Source organism: Stegodyphus dumicola, chromosome 6 (genome assembly GCF_044657685.1).
Source record: "Stegodyphus dumicola isolate Sdum_Otavi_A_Nest chromosome 6, ASM4465768v1".
NCBI classification, from domain to species: Eukaryota; Metazoa; Arthropoda; class Arachnida; order Araneae; family Eresidae; genus Stegodyphus; species Stegodyphus dumicola.
This window is the reverse complement of record NC_140773.1, coordinates 149,623,186-149,641,633: the sequence shown is the minus strand read 5'-3', so window position 1 is coordinate 149,641,633 and position 18,448 is coordinate 149,623,186. Positions and strand designations below refer to the sequence as shown.

Sequence of the window (18,448 nt, the reverse complement as noted above, 5' to 3'; positions counted from 1 at the left end):
CCTACCACCGTTGATTTAATACATTGCCCATTCGCAGTTATGGGTTTCCGTGAAATATCTCTTATTATTTACCAAGTGGCTACTTGCTCCGCTGTCGAAAATTAAACTCTCTGATGATTGATGTAAGTTAATAGACAGAGCGACGCTGTCACATCTGGATTCGATTTCCGGTGTTTTAATTTTTGTTTGTTGTTGATTCATCGCGAGGTTACCGACATTCTTTGCTTGGCGTGTTTTAGAATCCGCGTATGTTTTCTTTGAGTTTTGGCGCGGTTCATTTCTTTGTTTCGATTTTAGATGATAACACTCTGATCTAAAATGGTTATTTTTATGACAATATGAGCAAAACTTTTCTCTCTTTGTCTTGTTTTGAAATGAGGCTTTAAATGCCTTTGAATCTGATGAATTATTTTCAACTCCCTTGTTAAATTCGTCAATTAATTTCCCTTTTAAGAATTCTGGATTCAGTTCCGAATCTGCTCTGGCTTCAAGAGCCGTAATGAGCATATCGTAAGAACTAGGCATTTAACAAAGCAAAAGTGCCGAAACATGTTCGTCTTTTATGTTCTCACCTATTGATTTGAGTTTATCGACTAACTCCAGTAATGTATTTATATGTGTTTGCATATTTCCGTCTTCTTCAGGCTTCAAACTGTAAAGCTTTCGCAAAAGAAATAGTTTACTTGAAAGATTAGACCTTTCATATACCTGCCTGAGCTTTTCCCAGGTGGCTTTAGCAGTAGTTTCATGTTTAATGTGAATTATTTGGCTGTCTTCGATAAATAAATTTATCATCGCACGACATTGCCGATCCCATTTACTCCATTGTTCTGTAAAGGGGCTTGGAGGTACATCTTAGATTACATCGTAAAGATCCTCCTTTATTAGTAGCATTTGCATTTTGAATTTCCATGTTGAGTAATTGCTGGAATTCAGTTTTGCAATTTGCATTTGACTTGAATTCAACATTTTTGTATCCTCGAAAAATTTATTTTCGATTTTAATATGAAACTACAGTTTAGCTTTTTTGTTTCCTTTATTATTATTTAATTAAGCTATGATCTTTTCATCAGTCTCATAATCTTTTGTTTTAAAACATTTTATAGCCTCGAAATTTCACAACAAATTAATAAAAATAGAGAGCAAAATGATTCTTCTTACCTTCTATCCAGCGCAGCATCAAGCGAGATCATACCTAATTAACTTGTAATCCAAAATAGGTGTAGACAGAAATTGTAAGATCACAAAACACATTCTTAATTAATACATGAAAAATTCGTTAGTATTCCAAATACATATTGAAAAAGGGATTTATATTATAGAGAGTAAGTATTATATCACTGTCCTATCCTGAAGGAGTGAGAAAAGTAAGGTGTAAAGAATAAGCAAAGAATCTCTTTGGAATAAGTGTGTTACACAATGAAATTCTTTTTCAGGGTTTCCAGTTCATACTGTTTATCGCGCTATTGGCGACAGTCCATCACTATATGCATACCAACAGGAGGAAGTGGATGTGCCAGTAAGATTAAGACGAGAGAGGGCGGTGGAACGGGCACTGCAAGGGTGAGTAAGAAATCACTTACTCATCAGAGGGGAAGAATCCGAGAAGGCCTGGGATATTTTTGCTATAAATAAGCACAATATTAGCAAATTTAATGTTTCGCTCAGTTTTGTGAACATTTTTATTTTCTTTGCTTTATGCTTGTAAAAAAAAAAAAAAAACTGTGCGGCTGGCGTGGATAATCGGGACTCAACTGTAATCGAATAGTCAAAATATTTTTTTTTTTTTTTCCCAATACGTTATACAGTACGGAGGTTGGGAGGTTCTCCCCCTTCTCCACAAAATCTCTAATATTGAAGCAGCAGACTGGTCCGGCGATTTCTAAATGGACTGTAACTCTCAATTAAACTAATTAACAAACTACTCTGTAACATATCTTTATCTTTATTATACTAATTTTTGGAAGACGCTCAGGCTCCCACAATCACTCTCTGCTTCGCCATTGAAGCCAACTCCAAAGTAATTCACATTCTTTTTGTAAACAGTAACGATGGCAGCGCCATCTGGCTTCAGAGAAACTTAACACTCCCCCGGATTGAAATTACAAAATTTCAAGAAATTATACAAACATTCTTAAACAAAGTTAATATGCTTATAAACAACATAATATACTATTACTATAACTACAGCTATTAACAATACTATAACAATACAATACATATGCAAAAATATCATTTCAGTTTTCTATCGGAAGAACGGCGATCTTTGTTATCGCTCTTTTTAATTCTCCTGATTTTGTTTTGATTTTAACCGTTCTTACTTTATTGTCAGATCCATGATAGACTTTAATAACCCGACCTAATATCCATTTGCAAATTGGCAGATAATCCTCCTTGACGAGTACCATAGTACCAACAGAAATATTGTCCTTCTCTATCATCCACTTGTTTCTCTGCTGCAGTGTTCCTAAATAGTCATTTGACCATTTCTTCCAAATAATTTGAACTACTTTCGTTGTTCTCTGCCACCGGCTTAACCGATTTTCATTTACGTCTGTTATCATTGGCTCCGGCTCGACGGACCACTCAAATGTTCCCAACGTTTCTTCCAAGGCAGATTAACAATATAACGACCATCTTTGAAACTAACAGTTTTGTTGAATATCTCTAATGCTTTATCTTCATCGTAAGAATTGTCATCTCTGATACCAATTGATTCCAAATCAAAAAACTTTTTCAACTGTGCTTCGACATTGTCATAAATTAACCCACAATGCATTAATTGTTTCTCATGTGGTAAATCTTCAATGCTACCACTTACCAAATACCCAAATGCTGAGTTTTCCCTGCTAAAAATGCTCCGTAGAAACCCATAAAATTTTTTACGGGGAATTGGCCTACGGGTACCCGTAGACCAAAAGCCCACAGACAGAAACCCGTATGGTTGCCAAATCCCCGTAAAAACCCATAGAAAGAAACCCGTATGGTTGTACGGGTACCCGTAGGCCAAATCCCCGTAAAACCCATAGAAAGAAACCCGTACGTTTGTACGGGTACCCGTAGGCCAAATTCCCGTAAAAACCCATAAAAAGAAACCCGTACGATTGTACGGGTACCCATAGGCCGTATACCCGTAAAAACCCATAGAAAGAAACCTGCACGGCTGTATAGGTACCTATAGGCGAAATACCCGTAAAAAACCTGTAAACAGAAACCCGTACGACTGTACGGTTACGAGTAGGCCAAATCTCTGTAGAACTGTAGGCACTATAAACAAAATCCCAGTAAAAACCCATAGCCAAAAATCAAAACTTTATATGCATATCCATTGGCCAAATTTCCATTAAAAAAATGGATATTCCGTAGGGTAATGCTTTGTAAAACCCAGTAAACAAAAGCATGTACACCTATACAGGCACTCATATGCCAAATCCTGTAAAAACCACTACACAAAAATCCACAGACCAATAAAGGTACCTCTTGGAAAAATCGCTGCACAAAACCCATAAACAGAACCAATAGCATTATACCATAGTGGAGTATCCATACATAGAATCGTGCATAGAACGGGTTTCCATATACAGAATCCCTATAAAAAACAATACACAAAAATAGAACTGTAAATCAAATTTCCATAAAAACATAAACCAGCAGAAGTACATAATTAGCACTGATGAAATGTACAGAACTAAATTGCGGAGAAAGCATGTAAAGTAATTTTAAATAAAACTCAATGTAATAAATAAAAATTTTAAAATATCTAGAGGCCTACGAGCCCGTCCTTCTTAATGCACGTCAATATCTATAAACATATTAAAAAATATTTGTATAAATTCTCTTTACAAAATTTTAAACTACCTTTATATAATTCTGAAAATAAAATGAATAAAGATAATAACCAAAGTCATGATTCACAACCATCGAATGATAAATGTACATATACATATGTAAGAAAAATAAGAAATATGCAAAAGATTAAATTAGCAGCGTAAAATTAATTTTCCTTCTCTATTCTAAAAACAGTAATCTTTCTGCACTGCATCATTTGAAGATTAATTCATGTCATATGACTCTTGCATAATTTGATGTTGTAAAAGAAACTAAAACTCAAACAGCCAATAGTAATTTTACAGCAGTATTAACTATCAAAGACGAGTAAAAATGCATCGAGAACCAAAATTAACTCGGTCTGAATTAAGATTTCACCCTTAACATAACACATTTGCTTTTTACGCTTTGTATTAGCTGGATTGCAGTCTGTTTGCTCCTTGTTTCTTACTACAGTCAAAAGTCGTTAATTCGGACACCCATAATCTGGACCTCAAAGCTAAAAATTTTCTGCGCGTGCGCCGCATTGACACATGTGCATAGGCGTTTACGTGTGCACGTAAGATCTTTACGCCGCGCACGCGCATATGTGTGTGCGCAAGTGCTGAATACGTTTTCGCGTGCGCGTTTAACGTATAACGGACGGTATAAACTAAAATTATACAATTATCTATTTCAGTAAATGTTGATGCTTGCGTTATTCCTTAATCTTCGAATTGGATGCAGCTTATTATTTTTTGCAGACTGTAAGAGCAATTTTATAAAAGTAAACTTGAACTTTCGATTATGTCAATTTCCGATTCTGGAGCTCCCAAAGGATCTACAAAACGAAAGTATGTCTCGATGTCCGTCAAACAAAAAGTGGAATTGCTGCAAAAAATGGATAAAGACATGAAGAAGGTGACAGAGAGGTTAGTGAAAACGAAAAAATTTCGATTGACAAGTTAGTCGGTATTCTCGGCACAGCAATTATGGGACTTGAACAGTGGAGCTTTTTAACTGAACAAGAAGTTATGTCTGTTTATAGAATTAAAGAGAAAGTATTATCACATAAAACGAAACAACTTACATTGAAAGAAATGTTTAATAAAGTAAACAAATAAATATTAAGCTTCATTTTTTTTTGTAAATTTTGATACCCTTTAGATCATAATTGTTCTTTATTTCCTAAAATACGGTTTCATATTTTTAATTTTAGAATTTGTGCATGCCATCTTACGAGATTTAAATTGATGATCTATAATCTGGAAAAATCGATAATCCGGAATCGCCGAAGTCCCGACGAGTCCGGATTAATGACTTTTGACTCTACACATTTATCAAAAATGTTAATTTTTGGAATAGGCATAAATAATGTGCCAACTTGTTTGTGGCTGCAACATATTTGCTGAAAGAAAAGTTGAATTAAATCTACCTCGACTGCCAAATTTCTTATTCATTGTGGATTGGAGTTTCAACATCTCTAAGCCATCAAAATTCTTGCTGTTCATTACGGATTCAGCTGCTTGTATTCGACTACAGAATCTATTACATATATATATATATATATATATATATAATATCATTTCATTTGATGGTTGCGAATCATTACTTTGACTGTATATATATTATTGATTTCATTATAAATATATACATATAGTAATGTACCTCACTGCATATATTTGTATTTCAGTTCTTTAATTGGGAAATTAAACAATTGTATTTAATCACATCAGCTTGTTTAACAATTTGATACCTAATGAGAAATGTATTGCCAAAGGATGGTACTTTCTAGCATCTGCTTAAATTTTAAGTTACCTACAATGCACTAAACCAAATTAAAAAACAAAACTAGAAGAAACCCAAATTTTCAGGAAGAGAAACATTATTAACAAGCAAGCAAAAAGAATACGGGACTTGCAAATTAGAAACTTAACATAGAGTTCAAATTTAGCATACTTGCTATCCCCTTAAAGCTCGCTTACCAATGATAGTAACACCCTGCAGCTTATTATGACATGCATACACATAGATGTTTTGCGTGGAAGAAAGGATGAATCCAAGAATATAATGTAGTGAAGAAATAATAATATACAAACACTGTGTCGATCCCTTATTACAATACTTTGAATGTTACCTGTATCTCTCAAAAGATAAATGAAACATGAAGATAACATATAATAAACTTAATAGTACCCAAAATACAATAAATTATATTGTAACAAAATGAATTTTAAAAAATTTACAAGTTTCAACAAATACCAATTCTCAACGCACAGTTCGGGAATTAAGAAAATATCTCATAGTGTATAATGTTTTATTCCGTATCTCACTTTTAGTGCTATATAATCTTCCACAGATTTTATATAAATAAAATCTATAACATAATGGGTATTTATAGTATATGTAGTTCTTGATGTAAAAAAGATCAACTTTTGTACTGTAAAAATTCCATCTATGTGAATAAGTATGAATATACTCATATACACATAATTATACTAAATAACTAATTTAATGAAACTAAATTCCTATAGAAAAATGGGGAAAGTGTAGAATCGCCCACTGCTTGGCGTGTTTTTAAAATTGCACATACTCGGTATCCATGTACACATCGACCTATTTTCACTTAAAAAACATCTCAGAATTGCACAAAAATGCCATTGTGCACTCCTTTGACTTTATTCATGTATACATCAACCTATTTTCACTTAAAAAGTCAAAAGAAAATTGACAAAAATCCAATTCCTTTTACTTTTATACAAAGTGCCAAATAAATAAGTGGGCGATTCTGCACTTTACCCGAAATATATAAAAATACCATTTACCTATATATATTAATAATTTATTATTACACAAGGTTTTTCATATATCATCTCAAAGGAACATAAATTTAATTAAAGCGATGCATTATTGGAATAAATTTGAGTCAGTGTTTTACGTGCAAGTTATTTAGATTTCTATTGTAGAAAGAATACTTGAAATAATGCATAGAAATATTATTTTGAACCATAAAAATTCTCAATAGTAAAATTTAAAGTACTGAAAAGGTAGCTATTGTTTTTGACAGTAGATTATATAATATAAAAATACCTCATGCCGAGCATTTTCTGAAATTACAATGCTAAATGAAATTGATATAGTGCAGTATTTAGCAATAATAACTTTTTGTAAACAAATGTGGCTATATTCGCTTAATTGTAATGACAGTAATTTTAACTGCATTTGTATAAGGCTGTACAGAAGGATTTATTTATATGGGTTTTCATCCGCAGAGAACAAATGGATTCCCTGTGGAAGTGCTTCCGAAAATAATGTTTAAATATTACTCTAACTATATTTGAAAGCAATGCTATAACAGTGCCCTTATGACTCATGATCCGAAGAGCTTTGGTTTTAAATGTCTCGTAAAAACTTTCAATTACTTCTGCAAAATTCATACCCACGTAAAAATTACTACACCGAAGTCAATTGATTATACAGCAAAACGTTCCTAAAACAATCAACTCCACAATTCGAGATAATGCCAGTTTCCTGTAGCCTGACAAAACTATGAATGATTTTTAAGTCCTCTTATTTAATTATTGTCCTGACAAATGTGCCATTATCAGAGGTGGTCATTTAAGAAAATAACCACTATATGAGGTTTCAACTTAATGTAATTTTTTTCAAATAAATAATTCACTTTTTATACTCCCAAGACTAGTACATTTAATATTACATAAATCTTATTCACAAATCTATTTCTATTTCAAAAGCAATTTATGAAAAACACATTTGAAATTTTCTTCATCAAACTAATAATAATGAAAATTAAAGTATGCATAAAAATGATTATATGTGTTTTAACAAAATAGCACAAAATATTTAATGTAAAAATGTGGTTCTAGTATCATACTAGTACAGAAAAATAGACCAAAAAGGAAAAACAATGTAAGCTACTATGATCATCTAAATTTTCACATAATTTTAGTAGTGGAATAAAGATTCCTTAAGCTTGTATGTCTTGTCTACCCCATTCAATAAGTAATAAACACATTAAATACTTCAAAGTTTATTTCATTAATAAAACTTACCTTTTTTGCTCGCGAAATATAATTAGTACATTTTTTAAAACATAAAAAAACATTCTTTTTGCTCGGCCACATCACATTAGTCGAAAAATTCAAAATTGAATCATGCAAGATCATTTTTAAGTAAGGTATGCTCAAATTTATTAGTACATAATATTCAAATGATAAAGCATCTACATGAACAAGCTTTAAAAAAGTATTTCTAAACTGTAATCAAAAAAATTAATTTTCCAAAATACAGTTTCAGTAGAATGCAAAAACTACATTTCTGCATCTGCACACTGAAAAAAATTATCAAGCCTGAAATTATCACTTTTCAGTCTTTAAGCACATTGTTTTTCAGGACAAAAGTAAAGATGGAAAATCAATTTCACGCTCAGAAACTCTATTTCACAACTAGTCAGTTATCAGCAACGTTCTCTCAAACATTAGACACGATTACACGTGCATGGCTTTAGTGGTATATTCATAGTCAGTGCTGGTATTTTATTATTTATTACTAATTTCTAAACAGTAAAACATAGTAAAATTTGTAATACAGTAAATAATATACTGCATTACTTCAACTACGAAGAAAATAACACCAGCATCACACAACAATAACTAGAGCGGCGCCATATTGCTTGTTTGGGAAACTTCTAAGAGTGGGGGAGGGAGGGGGAATTTTTTTTTTTCACGTCAGCGTTAACAGGGAGAAAAGTTTTGCGAATGTGAATGAACTTGCTCGCGTTAAAGAGATGTTGGTTGATATCGGTGTTTATTTGTAATATCAGAAATGTAAGTGCTTATGTGTGTGTATTCAGAGAACCAACTCGTAGCAAAAACCACCTCCCTAAGACGACCGCCTCTGAAAGAAACCAGTATTTCTGAAAACATAAGTATACTTTGGTATTAAATATTCCCTCTGTAAAGCGACCATTCACAAAGAAAATTCTGCAAGTGTGTCTGGTCGCCTTAGAGACATTCATTCCGTAGATGCAATCTCCCTAAGACGACCACCTCTAAAAGATAAACGTATATCTGAGAACGTGAGTATCTATTGGTATTGAGCATCACCTCTCTAAGGCGACCGCTTACAAAGATGAATTTTTATTTGCGGCTGGTCGCCTTGGAGAGACCTCGTTGTGTGTGGTGTATATGATTATTGTTATTGTTTCCGAAAAAAAATTTAAATCAAATAAATAAGCATATTTAGTAAAAACCCTCTCTAAAACGACCACCTGCGTTTCCAGGTTACTCTGGTGGTCTTAAAGAGATCATATTTTCATTCTGTTAATTTTATTGTTTACAAGAAGTATATTAACGTCAGATAAAAAAATAGCACAAACCCATATAAACCAACAAAAGATTTATTATTATATTGATACCAGTAAGAAAACCAGTAAAAGTCAATATAAACCTATACAAACCAGTACAAAGTTCTGCCATTGAATGTTGGTTGTATGGGTGTCAATTGATACCAGTAAGAAAAACCCACAGAGATCAATAGAAACCAGTAAAAGTCAATAGAGACCATCAAAAATTCTTTAGGTACCAGTAGAAAGTTTTACTGGTTTCTATGCGTCATTTTGAAACCAGTAAAAAAAACCCACAGAGACCAACAGAAACCAGTAAAAGTCAATAGAAACCCATAAAAAGTTTTACTGGTTTCTATGGGGCATTTTTAGTAGGGTTGTAACACTAAATTTGTATTTGGTACATAAATTTGCCCGGATCTTATCAAATCGAAAAATATTTCAGATCCTAAAAGTAACTGAATTTTACCCGGTTTGTGAAAGTCTGGATCAGCTAACGTAACTCCTTGTGGAATCTCAATATTACAGACATCAATTTGTCTAGAAGGCATCAAATGAGTAATTTTCGGAATTACGAAAAAATCTAGTTTACGACTGTATGTGTTTCCTTTATTTAAAATAACCGCACTTATTTTTGATTTCACCGTTGTTGAAATCCCAGATAAACATCCTACTGATACGTTTACATTTTCTCTGCAAATGAAGCTTCTCAGCTAATTCCGATGAACAAAGATGAATCATACTTCCACTGTCAAGCAATGTTCTGGCTGGAAATATTTCTCCTTCATTTCCCTTAATATAATCAATCGCTGTCGATAGTAGGACTCTATTAACTGCATTACAATTTTTATTTATATCAGCTGTCATAAAACACTCGCTATCCTTATTTATAAATGGTTTTGCGTGAGCGTTCAGTTTCGCTACTTCCGTAGACGAACTGGCGTCTGACTTTTGATCCGACAGAGAGGCGATTTCGCAACTCTCTCTATTTTGGGAAATCGAAACTTTTTCTCGCTCATAACACAGTAACGAATTGTGCTTTTTTCTGCATAGCCTACAAGAGTAATTTGAAGGGCAATTTCTCACTCCATGATTTCCAAAACAGCAGAAACAAAGTTGTGCTTTTTAACATACTCGACTCTATCCTTTAAGCTGAATTTTTTAAATTTAGGGCATTTAAATAATTTATGTTCCACATTACACAGTTTACAAATTAAAGCACGTTTTTCAGTCACACATGAAACCATTGAAGAAACCTTTGATTTACACATTACTGGAATTCTAGAAGCGTTTAATGTCCTCGCGTGATCCTTTAGAAATTCTAATAACTCTGTAATGTTCGGTATTTTTTCTTTCTTTAAATTCCTTTCCCACCATAACTTAGTATTCTGATCAAGTTTCTGGCTAAGAATAAATGCAAATATAGCGGATGAAACCCCATCTAACTTTTGTTCTAAACATTCTAACGATCTTACAACTTCACTTGTAACATCAATTAAATTTAGAATCGCAGAAGCTGACTCGTTTTGAATAACGGGAATACTCATAAATCTTTTAAGATGAGCATACATTTGTTCTCTAGGATTCGAGTATCTTTCTTCAAGGAGAGACCACGCTAACTTATAATTATTATCCGTTATAGCTATCGTTTGGATAATTCTAAAAGCATCTCCTTTCAGTGCTGATTTCAAATATTGCAATTTTACAGCATCTGATAAATTTGGGTTTTGATCAATACTCGCTTTAAAAATGTCCTTAAAGGAAAGCCAAGAATGCATTTCTCCTGAAAATGTCGGTAACGAAATCTTAGGTAAACGCACAACAGTATTTTCAGAAATTACTGCATTTTCTACTTTATTTTCTTTAACAACGTTCGACAATCTATTATTTATTTCAAATTCTATATCAATAATACTACTATTGATTTCATCTTGCTCACTGAAGATTTTTTCGATATTTTCTTCACTACTTAATTTGATAATAGAATTAAAAATATTATCGAATTCATTTTGCAGATTGTTAAATTTAGTTTTTAACAATTCTAAATCACTAACACTGAAATCTGGCTCACAAAGTTTCTTTTGCAACTTCGATAAGATAGTTTTTTGTTTTCTCTTTTTAGTGAGAACATCTTTCAGTTTCGTAGCCATTTTCGCTACACTTATCAATAACAAATTATCACACAAACTTAATTCAGAATTTACTAAATCCAACAGTTAATAATGAATAGTTTCAAGGGTTTTTTACTTACCCCTTTCTTTCAGCAACTGGCTATAATCCACAAACCCAAATTCCATTGAAACAAAATGGCAAACTCACTGTTTTACACTAGATTATTTATTTAGCTGATATCTCTGCGGCTCTACTGGACCACTCAAATGGTCCGGCGATTTCTAAATGGACTCAATTAAACTAATTAACAAACTACTCTGTAACATATCTTTATCTTTATTATACTAATTTTTGGAAGACGCTCAGGCTCCCACAATCACTCTCTGCTTCGCCATTGAAGCCAACTCCAAAGTAATTCACATTCTTTTTGTAAACAGTAACAATGGCAGCGCCATCTGGCTTCAGAGGGACTTAACACAGACTTTTTTTTTTGGTCACTATCCAATCTGGATTGAATAGGATTAAAAGTTTTGCGGTCTACCCAACCCAAGCGAAGAATGATTCTGTTTCGGAAATTTAACGCAATCTGTCTAAAATTAGAATCAAAAACACCCCAGATTAGTAACCCTTTTTCTTTTCCTTTATTTAGTTCCTTATTTTCCGAATACAAGCAGCTGTTGATTCCGATAGCATAATACCACGCATGGAAGAATTACGCCGCACGTATAGCGCAACATTTGCGGTATTTTGCAGAGATAATTAATTTTTATGTTCAGTCTGAGATTTAATGAACACTTAAAAAAGAGTTTTACTGTGCTTTCTAAGCAGAATATTTCTCAGTTCCATTGGTCTATTTTTATCTGATGCACATATCGAAATGTCAAAATAATTTATTTAGCCGAGAAATCTAAAGAACGGCTACAATTTCCCCCCCCCTCCTCTTTTTCCAGTTACGCTCGACTATACGGAATATTCGGCAATTTCCGAGTGTGCGGGTTAGTTAAGCTTTTGCTGTTAAAGGATGACTGCATAAAGCAATTTCCCGTCTCCTGATTTCAGAAATGTTCCTCTTTTTTACTTAAATTAACTTGCTTGGAATATATGTTAAGGGAAAAAACTGTTATGCAATGAAAATTTAGAAAATGTTCAGAATTTTGATTTAAGTTAAATTATTTAAATATTATTAGGTGCCAAGCGAATACAAATAATATGGCTTATTATTATTTATTTTCTATATTTTGAACTGAAATTTCATCATTAAATCTTGTAATATAGTTTAGTTCTGCATAGTTTTTTTCCTCTCATTGTAAACTAATTCTGTAAATTGAACTGTCATTTAAAATTAAAAAAAAAAGTTAATTGTTTTCCATGGTTGAGGTAATTAATGTTCATTCTCTTAATAAATATTGCATTGCCATACCTGCCAACCTCTAAAGATAAAAATTCAGAAGAACACGAAGAATTAATATCATGCTTTGATATTAAAAAAATAACAATTTATACAAAGAAAACTGTACTTACATTAGTAAATCTCAATTAAGTAGTAACTAAAAAATTTATTAGGAAACATAAAACAAGAACTTAATGTTACACAAAAAAATTATTGCAATGAATTTAGAGTGCATTTTTTGGCTTTAGCCGAAAATTCTTTGGAAAATTTCCTGTCATAACAATAGCAATTAAAATGTTTTCTAGAGTTTTTGGTGAAATTGAAGAACGAAACATAGTTTTGTTTTTCTTCACAACACTGAAGACTCTCGCACTCAGCATTACTGTGTGGAATTACGAGAATAGCACATAAAGCTCTTGCTAGTCTATCATATTTTGGTGTTCCATCAGCTCTTTTTATTCTTTTTAAGGTACCAACGAGGACATCAAGTCTATCTTCTCCTGAACTGGCAAAGTCTTCAAACTGTGCAGAGAAAATTGATTCTGTAGTTCATCTAAAGCATCATTATGGAATTCATTTAATTGTTAACAAAAATGGAAATTTATCAATAAAAAAATGAACCTTTTCAAAAGATGAATTTTCAATTTGTTTCAAATTGCCACTTCAGCATTTAAAAGAATGATTACATTGTAAGGAATTGTAAGGATGTAAGGAATGATTACTGCAAAGGAAACTTCCTTACAATGTAATCACAGGCTGAGGAAAAGTACTTTCTAACACATTGAAAAAATTCTTTTTTCTCATGATCTTTCAAAGAATTTACAAGTTCCCTGGTTTGATTTCCAATTATAAGATCATTGTCATCCTTTTGATAGGCAATATAGGCAACACGAATCAAAACACTGTTTTTTCACAACGGACAGTTTTACAAACTTAGTACAGTCAAAAGTCGTTAATTCGGACCTCAAAGCTACAAACTTTCTGCGCATGCGCACAGGCGTTTACGAGTGCGCGTAAGACCTTTACGGCTGCGAATGTTTGTGCGCATGCGCGTGTAATGTGTAACGGAGGTAAGCTAAAATTATCTCATTCAGTTAATGTTGCAGATTGCGTTGTTCCTTAATCTACGAATTGGATCCGGCTTATTATTTTTTGCAGACTGTTAGAGCAATTTCATAAAAGTAAGCTTGAACTTTCGATTATGTCAAATAGAATTTCCGATATATATTTACTAATGTGTAATTTGTATCTACAAAGCGAAAGTATGTTTTGAAATCCGATATCCGTTTATCAATTTCACGCGGCGGATTGGAAGTTGATCTGTCAGCACTATCCTTATCTTCATGGCAGATGTTTTTATTTTATTTGGCTTATAATTCCTTACTAAGTGTACTATTTCATCTCAATGTACTCCGTCTTTGATATGATTTAAATCAAGTTCCTCGTCATTATAATTCGCTTTCGATAGCGAAGAAAGTGACAGAGGTTCTTGAAAACGAAAACATTTCGATAGACAAATTAGTCGGTATTCTCAACACAGCAATTATAGGACTTGAACAGCGGAACTTTGTAATTAAACAAGAAATTCTGTCTGTTTAATAGAATTAAAGAGAAAGTATTATCACATGAAACGAAGCAACTTACATTAAAAGAAATGTTTAATAAAATAAACAAATAAATATTAAGCTTTTTCTTTTTGTAAATTTTGATACTCTTTAGATCATAATTGTTCTTTATTTCATAAATTACGGTTTCATATTTTTAATTTTGTAATTTCTGCATGCCATCTTACCAGATTTAAACTGATGATCTATAATCTGGAATCGCCGAAGTCCCGACGAGTCCGGATTAACGACTTTTGACTGTATAAAGTTCTTTCAAAAGATAATTAAGAATTTGGATAAGCAGGGGTGATTTAGGCGAAGCTGATTGTAGAAGTGTATTTACACTTTCAAAAATCTTAATGGTACTTAACACAAAACTACAATATGCTTTGTTCAAATCCGAAGAAAGAAGACAGAAAATCCTTTCCTCCCGGCTAATAGAAGACTGTTTTTTCTTCCCTTGAACTTTTTTTTAACAAAGTTGACCTTTGAGGAGTCTTCTAAGCATTTTCTTTTTAAAGAGTTTGATTCTGTGTGTTGGCTTTTCCCTTTTAAAGCATTTTGATTAGAAGCAAAGTTGGTTTTCGGAATCTTATATGCCGACAAATTTGATGGGATCTGTGGTTTCGTTTTGGTCTCTTCGTGGAAATATTTTAGCAATGCATCCCACTGTTCAATAAACCTTCCTAGCGCTCTGCCTAAGGATAACCATCTCGTGCATACATGTTTCAGAATTTTTCTCATTTCACCAGAGCACAGTTCTTGGAAATTCTTTAGATTTTCTTTCCTTTTTAAACTTTTTTCCAGATAGAAAAACACATCAATCAGAAACTGGTCAATATTTAATGGTAAACCAGCTGCAGCTTTTTCTGCTGCCAAATTAATTAAGTGGCATGGGCTTCCAATAACAATTCATTTTGTTCTTTTTTGAGGTTCTTTTTTGTCACCCACCATGACATGAGCATTATCTGCACCAAATGAAATGCAGTTTGATATTGGGATGTTAAGTTGTTTCAACTCATTAATTACCAAGGAGGCAATATTTTCCCCCATAGCGTCTCCATTTAACAATGGGAAACGCATGACAGAAATATGTGACAACAATGGGGTAAAGCTTCCAATCGCTGTCGTTGCTGCCATCGACTGACACTGAAAATGCTGAATTCTGGAGTGCAGCTATCGTTTTACTTTGTGCATCGCAAGCAATTTCGTTCACAATAGAAGATGTTTTCGTGTGAGCACAAGCATATTTCTGAGCAATCTTGGAGTCGGGAAACATCCGTCTGAAAAGTTGACAGGCGTGATCGGCAGCGCTTAGCGGCATGCTGTGTTCGATGAGGAATGCAGTAAACAAACACTCTGCTAAAATGACATCGGCATCCGAATTTGAAAAAAAATCATCCACTTTCTTTGACAGTGTCGAAGCCGAAGCATTAATGACTTAACATGCTTCACAATGTCGCTTCTTCCACTGTGACTTATTATGAAGTCGCACACGTTGCAAAATGCATAGTTATTTCTTTTGAAGGATTCTTTAATTGTTGGAAATTCGGTTTTGTAGGCAGGCTGAAAATATTGAGAATACGGTTTTTTTAAACTCATTTCGTAACAACGACGTATTAATAAAAATTCGTAGCACGTGCCAAAAAAAAAGTGACAATCCACGCTCGCTGAGTAATGCCCTTGCAGCTGAAGCGAACGTGAAAAAAATTAAAATAATCTGGCAGCCACAAAGAAAAGAGTGGGAGAAACAAGTTCATCGCATTGGATTGGCTGGTTAAGCGGCGAGTTGGGAGAAACCGCAGGTTACTGGATTCGAAGTAGTCGGTGGTGTATTTAATTATGGCAAAGTACACTAGGGCTATCTGCCTAAGGGGAGGGATGCCTTCATGGAGGACTTTCTAAGGGAAACTGGCTCATATACACGTTACAAATGGGGAAAACCACGAAAACACCCATTCAGCCAGCCCGTTCGCGGGATTCAAACCTTGGACCGAACTACCAGTGTTCAGCGACTTAACCGCTCGGCCGCTAGTGGGCCTTCGGTAGTTGGCGGTAAAACACGATTTAATTGGCAAAAATCGCTGAATTGGCAAAAAATTCTAAAATTTCGACAAAAATCACTAAAAACATATGAAAAAGGAAAAAAATCGTAAAAAATGGATTACGATCGTAAAATCGTAAAGACAAACGCATTTTCATAAAAATTACGAAAAATTCGTAAAAGTTGGTAGGTATGCATTGCTCATATTTTAAATTGCAAGTCTAATTTTTCTTTTAAGGATATGCAGTTGTGTATGATGTAATTAGACAGATGCTTTTTTTCTTAAAATGTGCTAGAAAAATGCTTATTTTTTTTTAACTAAAATGTAGCTACGAACCCTGTGAGAAAATACTAATTTTTCAGAAAGATAATCTGCATTGCATGCCATAATTCTCCTATGGTTAAAGTTGAAAAACTTATGATTATTCACCCATCAGTGAAATTTTCAGATTGGTATCTTCTAGAAATTATACAGTTAACACATAAGGGATAAGGTGCACAAGGGATTTGGCTACTTTATGATGAGTAGTTAAGCAGGTCATATTGGTGTTGGTGATAATTTTCAAAATCGTGCCAAAGCTGCACTGTATACTAGGAATTTACCACACATAAGTTTATGTACATTTTCCAGACTTAATTAAATTAGCTCCATCATGAAAAGAAGAATGTGCACTTCAGAAGCTGATTGTATGGTAATATCGAATAAGATTTTTTATGTAAAATATACTTTCAGCATTTAAACATTCAAAGCACATATTTATGTGTAATGTAGGTTGAAACTAATTTTATTTCACATTTGAAAATAAAGAAAAGCATATTAATAAACTAATTACTAATATAAGAAACATTTGAAAATAAAGAAAAGCATATTAATCAACTAATTACTAATGTAAGAAAATGTAACTGTTAAATTGTCAAATATTTCACCAAGTCAGTGCTGCATTAATCTGCTATGAGATATCTGATTATTAATATTATGACAATTTATTAAAAGTTGGCATTTATTCTGATATACAGCATGCCAGCACCAAGTTGATTTTCACATGTTCTGGAGTTACCATATTTCCGTACTTTCTTTTTATTATTTTAAGTTGTGAAGAAGCATGCTTGCAGATTCATATTGACCCAAAAATGCTGTCACTTTCAAAAACATCTACATACGCTTTTGTATTTAATAGGGTCTATCATCACTTCTGTCTTTTATGTATCACTATGAAGAGCAATAATCTCAAATTCAGCCTCAGATTTGTTAACAAAACAAAATTTCCACATTGACGAAGTCACATCTGTTATGTCTAATTTCAAAAAAGGAATTTTTATGAACAATATAATGGGCTTCATAGAAAACATGTTTTAGAATCTTGGTATTTTGGTTGTTGAGTTTTGTAGCGATACTGATTGAAAATGCCAAGTCAGAAATCCACTCCATGTTACCTAATTTTTAATCATTATTGTCTCCGAGTATGAAAAAAATTTTATTCCAACATATCCTCCTTTCAGCCATCTGACTTCTGCAAGTTCAATTATATCACCATACTCTCTATCGACTTCATTAAACAAAGCTTTAAAATATCAATGATTCACAGACCATCCACAGATCAAATTTACAATGCTTACAAGTTGATGTACAGAAAGATGAAGTTGTTCTTTTTAGTGACCCAAATTTCTTGAATTAGAAGGTATAAATTAAATTTAGAAAATAGTATCGGATTTAATGTTTTTCTCTTGCAGCAGTTTACTACAGTCAAAAGTCGTTAATTCGGACACTCATAATCCGAACCTCAAAGCTGAAATCTTTCTGCGCATGCGCGGTGTCGACGACAAGACATTTGATGATTTGACGACAAGACATTTGCAACTGCGCAAGCGCAGAATACGTTTTCGCGTGCGCATTTAATGTATAATGGACGGTATAAGCTAAAATTATCTAATAAAAATTTCAGTTAATGTTGATGATTTTGTTGTTCCTTAATCTTCGAATTAGATCCGGCTTATTATTTTTTGCAGACTGTAAGAGCAATTTTATAAAAGTAAGCTTGAACTTTCAATTATGTCAAATAGAATTTCCAATGCTGGAGCTCCCAAAGGATCTAGAAAACGAAAGTATGTTTCGATGTCCATTAAAT

General features: G+C 33.0%; 1 long non-coding RNA gene across 1 annotated transcript; it reads left to right on the top strand.

Annotated features, from left to right (window-relative positions):
• Nucleotides 1-981: 981 nt before the first annotated feature.
• On the top strand, nucleotides 982-13,492 carry LOC146996865 (uncharacterized). Its single transcript, XR_015041725.1, has 2 exons — nucleotides 982-1,563; nucleotides 13,144-13,492. It is a non-coding gene; the product is annotated as an uncharacterized LOC146996865 (long non-coding RNA).
• The last annotated feature ends 4,956 nt before the right edge of the window (nucleotides 13,493-18,448 follow it).